We start from the raw sequence: 10,437 nt of genomic DNA, 5'->3' as shown, positions 1-10,437 counted from the left end.
GCTTCTTGTGAATGATATATCTCAAGAACCCCTTGAAGGAATGTCTTCAATGTCAGAAACTAGACTGACTAGCACAAGCACTTTCAGTCAGGCCAAGCAACCACTGACTGTCTCAGTCTTGGCGCTCCCCCGCTGTAATGGACACTCATAACTAGGCCTGTCTCATTTATCACGATTGCCTGATTGCGATTACTTCAAATGACTGTAATCATTTTACAGAATATTCAAGGGAACTTTATGCCAAGTTCATGAAAAAACATTAAATGCCATATCTCCATCACATATTCCTCTGTTTGAAATTTGACTTTTGTCTTTGAAATTACATCATCTCATTGTGACCTCTACTGCTATTGCGTAGGGCATTCTCTTTCAGCTCATATTTATTGCCTTCCAAAGAAAGATAACTGCACAAATGTGCCAGTAACAGGTCTCTTATAGCATTCAGTGCATTTGACAACTCTTGATGCTGAATTTTAGTATTTTTAAACCCAGTTTGCAGTTGTAAATTAATGTATTCAGTACAGGTTATGATTTGTAGTTATTTGTTTTGATATCATCACCACAGTAATAATATTACCATTATGATAAAGGATCCATATGGTAAGGTCTGTCTGGACAACAGGCACTCCTGAAACAATGAGCAAAACAGTGAAAAATGAATATGTTCTCACTTACAGTGTAGTCAGAGGGATTATTGAATTCAGAGGTGTATTATTTTTGTGCTACACCTTAAAGTCACCAGAACAAACAGCTGACTGAATGTTAAGATTGCATTAATGATATTCCTTCTTCAGGCAAACATAGTAAGACTTGATGGTCAAAGTCAAATGGGAAGCAATCCAAAAGTACACTGTGCTTCAGAGAAAACAGAACACCAAGCTCAAGTGGTGTTACATGTTACATTTGTTCAGAAAGGGCCAGGCTTCTGTCTTATCAGCTGGAGCAGGTAGCAGAGTGAGTATTCAGTTACATTAGGATAGTACTGAATGACATCAAGATAAGGATATTTGTCATGAAGTTGTCTTGTTTCTGTATAAAAACTGCATTTTGTTTTAAATAATCTCAAGCTGTCTTAGAGACCAAAATGTTAGTATTAGTACTATTGTAAAGAATAAACTTGTTGTATGCTCTGTTTAACACTGCACTGTAATGTATGTTTTTGTATGAAATGCTTGCTGACTTGATAAAAATAACACCCTGAGCTTTTTATGTACTTGTACTTTTATGTAAGGGTGTTACAACCTGAGGGAACAGATGAAACACTGGTTTTATCTTTACACTGGAGGTGATAACTCCAAACTTAATTTCACTGTTAACTAATTTATTTTCACATTACTTTTCATATAAAACATTTGCAGAACCTTTTTGCTTGCTCTTAGTGTGCATGTGTTAGCCTGTAGTGCATTCGAAAAAATCAAACATTTCCTCAGAGGAACACAAGTGGTCAGACAAAGATTCCTATCTTGAATTTAGTTGCAGCAAAAGTTGAGCTTAAGGTTAGTTTAGAAACTCATAAAAGTTATCCCTATTTAAAGACTAACCCACTGTCTGCCTTCTGTATTACACTCTCTAGCGTGAAATTAATGCAGAAGCACAGTTGGGCAAAACATATTTTTACTGACAGTAAAAGTGTGGATAAGCATACAGTATGCTGCTTAGATCACATTTTACTGCGTCTGATTACTTCAAGTATCCCAAACTGTGATATATCACTAATCCAAAGCTGGTTATGACTTAGGAATTGTTAACACAACAGTGGTTGGCCATTTGTTTACGCAACAACAGCGTTTTGGGGGAGCATATGCTGTAAAAGTCTTTAGACAGTAGCGATAACACCAACAACAACCAAAAAACTTAGTTACAGAAGATGTGCAACAGATACTAGTGTGGACATGATATATGACTTGGGCTCTCTATAAGAATGCATAAAGGTAACATGTACAAGCAGAAAAAGAGTGGACCCAGAATGCTGTCTTAAGGAATTCCAACATCTGTATTTAAATAATCACTTATTATTAGTCAGTAGATTAGAGACATATATAGTGTCTCGGGCGACAATGTGCGGTTTAATAAAAAGATGATCCAGTTTTTCCAGCAGCAGCAAATAAACTTGAATGGTGTCACAATGCTGCAAACACTTGCCCTGCCCTACACCTGTAGTACAAGTCTGAGCACCTGTTGTTTGCCCTGTAGAATGGCTCCGTTGTGATGTAATGGAATGCTATGAATAGGAACCGTCTGTGGAACAAGTCTAAATATTCCCAGCAAGTCAGCCAGGTTCATTTTCAGAACACACAGATGCTATTCTGACTCCCTGCAGGCCTATAAATACATGGAAAGCTGTTATATTAGGCATGAGAGCAGCTCTCCCTCTCACACTGTGTCAGTAATACAAGACAGCACTGCCAGATTTAGCTGCTGTCAAGACATGAGGCCTATTATTAGGCTGCAATATTAGGTAATGCAGTAAAAAAAAGTGTGTGTGTGTGTGTGTGCGTGCATGCGTGTGTGCGTGTGTGTGAATGGTTGGAGAAGTAATACGCACAATAGCAATCAGATTAAGTTGTATTTTCCACAGTGAGTGTATGAGTGTTTCCATGTAGTCCCTCACCACAGGCCTCTGATGCTCTGCAAATGACAGTTACAAAGGCATCTGCCAGTGTGTGGAATAGGGTGTGTACAAGTGTGTGTGTGTGTGTGTGTGTGTGTGTGTGTGTGTGTGTGTGTGTGTGCTGCTTGCTAATTAGGGCTGAAGGATAGAGAAGGTCAGATGAGGGGAAGCAGAAGGAACTTTAAAGGTTCTGTTTTGATTTATTTGTCATAGTGACTTGAATGACATTAACATTACATTTGAACATTTCCTTTCAGTAAGTATAGAATTAAAATAATGAACATATGTTTGGCTTGTGTGTCTTTATTTTCAATGTTCTGGGATTTTCCTTGTACAAAACTCAACCTAACTAGTCTGGTTATCAGTATTATTAATAATAATACAAGTCCGAACTCTAAAGGTTCACTAGACACTTTACTAAACAATGACGACACAGAAGTACATGGAATGTATAATAAGAATGTGTAATATGCATGCATGTGTGTGTGTATATATATATATATATATTATAAACGTTATATATGTATTAGGGCTGTCAATCGATTAAAATATTTAATAGTGATTAATTGCATGATTGTCCATAGTTAACTTGCGATTAATTAACAAAAGCAAAATGGTTCAAAGTGCCATGCACGGACAAAGAAAGACTACAAACAAAATGGCTGATTAAAAGGGACAACAAGATGGTTGATCAAAGAGTTGGACTCAGGTCCAAGATGGTGGACCACCACTTCTTTCATTGAAAAAAGTTGCTTGGTAGTATAGGGCCCTGATTTGGTCAATATTAATACTCAATTCACAGAGTAACATTTGAAAATATTCTGGCTCTACATGCTGTTTTCGCCTGCTCCTGATGCCCGACTCTCTCCTCTGCGGCTTCATGGTTCTCCTATCCCTGCCTGACGTATCTTCCTCTCCCCAGTGTCATAGTCCTGATCACAGCTGCTGCAAATCACCTCAGTACTGTATCCCCTGTCCAGCCGAGTCAACTGGTAGGTGGCTTAGCCAGGTTGAGCTGAGCCCAGTTGCCCGCAGTGACTCCAGAGGCCATCCAAGGTTGCGGGCAGACTTCATTCAGTTAATATGGCCACTTAGCTGCACAGCTAACTGAGCTACTAGCTACCAGGCAACTAGTCATTAGAACCAAAGATATAGCAGCAAAGAGTATAGTATGCAGCTGTTAGCGGTTATATTGCCTCCTTTAGTTTTTTGAGTTGCCTTCAAATTCTGTCAATTTCTCACAAATTACACCTTTTAATATACTGTGCATGACTTTCCCATTTGTAATAATGAGGTAATTAAGGTGGTAATATGTCAGAAGTTGTGTTTCTACCTTGTTGATTTGGGAATTATCTCTGTGCACACATAATTTTCATTGTTTTATTTGTCCGAGTTTAGACATATCTGTGAGATTTTTTGCCTCCACCCCAGTAAAATGGAGATAAATAGAAATATTTTGACAGTGTAAGTGCCTCTATATGCCTCTATGTGCCTATATGAAAATAGAGATAACTTCAAAGACTCACACATACACGCTCCTCCAGTCATGGTGGAAAAAGAGGTGGGGGTGTAATGGCTTGGTTTGACATAGCTGGAAATGTTAGCACCTGACTGAGCTGCTTTTTCACAGCGAGTGCACAAATATATCCAGCTCCATCTCTACAATGCCCCCTCTCTCTTCCCCTCCCTTGAAAAAAATTCTCTCCATTCTTTGAAACACTGCTACATGTAAGGCATTTCAATTAACAACAGGTTTTCAATGCACATATCTGAAAACTTACAAAATGTTCATTCTATTTTCTATCTACTATCCACTTTGTGAATACAAGGTTATAACAGAAAGCCTTAGTTACAGGTAAGGGAAAGTCTAACTAAAAACATGCACTTAGTTGCATTATGGGAAATGTAGGATCAAGTGTTTTTAGGGCTTGATGCATGTTTTACTGTTTAAATTTTGACCATTCTCCCGGAGTGCCCTGACTTTATGTGAGGTACAATAAGAAACTGCAATTAATATGCTGCTGAAAATAGTCCTGACCAGTTGCACTATTTGCTGGTTTAGGGAATAAAATATATAAATATATATATAAACATAACACATATCTATATCTATATGTATATATATATATATATATATATATATATATATATATATATATATATATATATATATATATATATATATATATATATATATTCATACACATATTTACAGCCATATGTACATATACATCGATCAGGCATAACATTATGTCAACCTGCCTAATATTATGAAGGTTCCCCTTGTGCAGCCAAAACAGCTCTGACCTGTCAAGACATGGACTTAAGACCTCTGAGGGTGTCCTGTGGTGTCTGGCACCACAGCGTTTTATAGTGAATTGCAAAGTACAGCAAAAAACAACAAAAGAGCCCAAAAGGGCAGGGTGGGTAGAGGTGGTCTGGAGGAGGGACAGACTCAGTCCGAAGGGGGACCAGGAGGTCAAGGCAAAGGACAGAACCAGTCCAATGGACGACCAGCAGGTCATGGCAAGGGACAGAACAAGTCCTCTGGAGGCAACGAAGGCAGAGGCCCGGAGGCCGGGCCGCTGATGGAGGACCATTAGTGGAGGTCGGCCAGGCCACCAACTGGGAACCACTGACAGAGCTGGCATCGGCCTGGACTGGAGTGGCACCGGCCGAGACCCCTGATGCCAGAACTGTAGTGGCACCGGCCAGGAGCCCCGACACCGGAACTGGAGAGCTATGGGCCAGGACCCCCGATGCCAGAGCTGGGGTGGTGGGCTGGGAACTAGGTGTCAGGGAGTCAAGATGTGTTCTGGAGGCCTCGCTTTATTTGGGGAGGCACCTTGAAAGCTAGGCAGGTTCCCCAGAAAGGAGACTCTCGGGACCTATCTGAGGGTCTCCTCAGTCCTAATGCCCGTCAGCTCAGAGACGGTCTTAGGCTCGGGACTAGAAGGCCCTGGAGGTGACGGGGGCAAGCAAATAATGGCATTTACGGGAGGCTAGCAAACACTGGAGCTGCTGGGAGACTAGCAGCCTGGTGGCTAGCTGACACTGGAACTGATGAGAGGCTAGCAGGCCAGTGTCTAGCAGACACTGGAGTTGACAGGAGGCTAACAGGCTGGTGACTAGTAGACAGTGGAGCTAATGGAAGGCTAGAGTGCAGGCTGGTCTATAACAGGCTTGGGTGATGACTGAGGCTTACGGCTGGATTCCACCAGGTACGTGTCTGGTCCTGCTCCGCTCCGTCACGGCTCTGCCACGGCAGCAGAGCTGATAGGTTTCACACTAGTCTATGTGTTAACTTCCACTGGCTCCACTGCGTTGCGTGTCTGCTCCGTCCCAGCTCCGGCAGTCCGGACCCCGCCGGAGCAGATACATAGGACTTCTATTTCTGCTGGATGCCAGAGAACGACACAGCAATTCAGCCAAATTCAGCACAGAGCCGACAGGAAGTCACACACCGAAACAACAACATAACAGACGGTACATTTTCAAAATAAAACACTCTGTGTTGACGCCAGCACAAAAATCTCAAAAAAGAGACAAATACAAGCACTTCTTCTAATTCTTCGGTTGGGAACACTTTGTGTTGTGTTTATAACTCAAACTTATAACTGCAGTCGCGTGTGATTATGTAATTATCGCGGGAACTCCCCGGTCAAGCAACTCCAGCTGTCTGGCAGTGCTGCGCCGTGCCGGACTCAAAAAGCAGCTGGTGGGGGTTGCCGGACGACGGATGATGGAGCGAAACCGTACCGGAGCCGGAACGCATCGGACATGCATCCAGTGGAATCTTAGGGTTAGGGGTGTTGAGAGTCCAAGTCCATGAAAAAAGATGGTACCTTGTTTCTCAGCCAGGGCTTTGAGGAAATGTTGTTTGCCAAATATATGACAGTAGTAAGTTACAATTTGGTTAAAAAGGTTGTGAGGACCCAAATGCAAAACACCAAGGAGGGGGGCAGGAATAATAACAAAAGGTGAGTATATATATATATATATATATATATATATATATATATATATATATATATATATATATATATAGATATATAAATATATATATATATGTATATATATATATATATATACATACATACATATGTGTGTGTGTATATATATAAGTATATATATACATATATATAAGTATTTACCCCCTGTTTATTTTTTAGTTTAGTAAGGAAAATAGATGGTATTTTATGAGTTTATTTACTTATTAAACTTAATAGTGAACTTGCCACATACATACATCCGAACTGAAATTATATATATTGAGGTACAAAGTGGTATTATGAGACAGGATGGCCTGGGGCAACGCAACAGTTTTTTCTTCACATTCTCTTGATAATGTTAATTCATTTTTTAAATGTTTAAAACTTAACTAAAATTCTTATGCAGTGTCTTAAATAATGCCCCTTTAATACTAAATTATTAGTAATAATGGATTATATTTAATAAACTACAACCAATCAATCAAAAATGAATGACTGATTCACTGTTCACTATTATTATTGGTATTTTTTTTTCTTACTTTAACCACAATTCTGACAAAACCACTTGACACAGTTACTCAGGCACACTATATAAATTATACTTCTATTTTACCTTATACAGCCTTAAACTATAATAAGATAGAGCATTCATTTATCGGCATTAATTTTAAGCATGGTGATATTTTTGCAATAAAGTATTTCACTTCCCATTTATAGAACACATAATAAAAATATGACTACAATTGTTGTGTGTTTTTTATTTGATTTAAGGGGAAAAGAAGAGAAATGCTACAAGACATCCTACATCCTAATTGTATTTTGATAAAACCCCAGGCAGTGCAACAACTGGAAAACCCAAACATCAACTTCATCATCTCCAGCAGCAGATATATTTCCAACAATTCAACTTCACAACATCTCGTACTTTGTACCCTTTTGTCATTACTTTCAAATTTCATACCCCCAGTTTGCCACACGAGTTTTCTCCTTTAAATCTGCCAATCCAAGCTGAGACAACCCTGACTCCACTATGACATCATCAGGGTTATATTTTCTAAGACTAGACAAAGCTGCTCCGGAGCCAGAGAAGATAGTTAACAGCTGTTTTCCCAGACTGAGTAGGAGTCACCATAATGAGTAAACTGACCTTCATGTGGAAAATCTAGTGCCTCTTAAAGGCTGCTGGTAGGGCAGTATATGGTGGTTCAGGATACATAGGGAGTCCAGTTAAGGTAAAAACATCCAACTGAAAGTCACTTTAGCTCTTAAAATCCAGATTTATTGAGTCATACCATCTTACAGTCTGTTCAGTTTGGACCCTGTTAGGCATTTGGTGGCTTGGTTCAAGCAGGCTACAGTTTTACTAATTTTGGAGTTCTTCAACAACCGGGCAACAGTGATTTTGTTAATGTAAATAGCAGGCTTAACACAGTATTTGATGTGTCAGTATAAAGTAGTATTTTGGTGCTAAATGAGCCTGCAGGCTTATTAGCAAGCTAACTGTCAGTGTGAATGCCACTATGTTTCCTGTCCGTCATGGTGCAATACTCACATGTCATACAGTATGTACATTGAAAGGGTTTGTGGTCACTGCTATTTTGTTCCTGCTCACCAGGAAGAGTTGTGTAAATAAATTGTTGCCCTTTCTACCCAGGCCACCTTGAGGAACCGCCTCAAGGACCCATTAGTTTTAGATGGTAAATGGAAAGAGAGAGGAGGAGAGGGGGAATGATTACAGCAACTGATAATTCTTTAACGTACATGTAGCAAGTGAGTATGGTTTTGAAATAGTCTCTAATCTTGACCAACCCTTTAACCCTTTCACGTTAGACATTTTTAATGGACATCCATATTTGCATAACGTGGTTAAAAAAGTCAAAAGAGTGTTATCCATGTACAAAGCCTCTAGAACAGGGGTCTCAAACTGCTGGCCTCCAGGCCATTTCCGACTCTGGTGCTGGCCCTGCTCCTGCACAGAGTAATTGTAGAGTCCGTCATCAGCCTATTGATTTTTTTCAAAAAGTAAAACAACGGTGGGGGCAGTGGCCAAGTAATGTAATCTGTGTAAACCTGACCACCATCTAACACCGGGAACACCAACTACTGGCCAGGTAATAGGTTTAAATATGTTATTTATATTTTTTGATAAATATGAAGAAAATATGAGCAGAGATGTAGCCAGGTGTCTGGCAAGAAATAAAGTACAAATATATTTTATTTAATTTGTTCATTCAGTGCAAGGTTTTAATAACTTATTTTAAAGCAGGGATAAAAGATTTGCACTGTAACAACTGTTAAAAACATTTGCAGAAATATTGCACTTTCTTGTAGTAATTGAATGCTGAAGTGGCCCTCCTATGAGATGACAATATCAGCAGTGGCCCCAAGCTAATTTGAGTTGAGACCCCTGCTCTACGGTATTCTACACATTCTAACACACTTTGCTGATGGCATTTTTTCCGTGTATGTGACTGTAGAGCTACTGTAATCTGTACAGCTGCCACAAAAACAAGGATATAACACAGATTAATTACATTTTTGGGGAAAACATGTTTAACTGAAGAGTTGAGAAAGAGGCAGATAACATTAGGTACACAAAGTGTAACAAAACAAGAATCAAGAAATTGTGCTACAGCCATAAGGAGGTAACAGACATTTATAAAAGATTATTATTATAACATGGTTATAAAAATCAACAAACAAAAGAAATAATTGTTTTGTATGTGGCAAGGGGGTTAAAATTTGAAAAAAAAAGAATTATATAAAAATAGCTTTCATTGATGTGAAAGATTTCCATTTTTATATTTCGAGCAAAATATGCAATTTCGGGAAGAAGAATACTAGGAAAAAGACTCACACTCACCGCACACTGTCCACTTCACTTGCAATTAAGTTTAATGACGACAACGTTTCGGTACTTAGACCTTCATCAGGTTATCTTACAAGACGATGGGGGAGGCTGTCTTAGGGTTGTGTCTTAAGTAGGGTTGTGGACACACAGACAGACATCCCACATAGACAGACATCCCTCAAAATCCAATCAAACACACCTGGACCAACAAATCTACGCCACTGAATGAAAACCATTTTTTTTAAAAAACATCATAACAGGAAAAGTTCATATATCAATCAATGCCTGTATGTTGACATTTTAAATAGTATAACAGTATAAATGTAATACAAGTTAGAGCTTAATGTGTCTTCAAGAGCCTGTCCAAATATACATATATATGTACACACACACACACATATATATATATATATATATACTGTATATATATATATATATGTATATATATATATATATATATATGTGTGTGTGTGTACATTTATATATATATGTCCTTTTCATTTGTCTAGGGGCAGGCTCTAGAAAATTCTGTACTAGGAAATTCCTTTGATGACATTTACCTTTTTTTCTAGCCAGTTCCTGGAGTGCATTTCTTTGATAATATTTTTTCCCCCATAAGTGATTTTTGTCATATGGTTGTCTCAAGTTATAGTTTGCCGTAATCAGCTTCTTCATAGCCTAGATCTGTGTATGTGGGTATATATATATATATATATATATATATATATATATATATATATATATATATATATATATATATATATAAACATATATGTACACACACACACACACACACACACTGATCAGGCATAACATTATGACTACCTGCCTAATATTGTGAAGGTTCCCCTTGTGCAGCCAAAACAGCTCTGACCTGTCAAGACATGGACTTAAGACCTCTGAGGGTGTCCTGTGGTGTCTGGCACCAGGGTGTTTTATAGTGGATCCTCTGGGTCCTGTATGTTGGGGGGTGGGGCCTCCAT

The sequence above is a fragment of the Pagrus major genome, chromosome 15 (assembly GCF_040436345.1).
Source record: "Pagrus major chromosome 15, Pma_NU_1.0".
Lineage (NCBI taxonomy): Eukaryota > Metazoa > Chordata > Actinopteri > Spariformes > Sparidae > Pagrus > Pagrus major.
The sequence above is the reverse complement of the archived record's forward strand: the minus strand, read 5'-3'. Positions refer to the sequence as shown.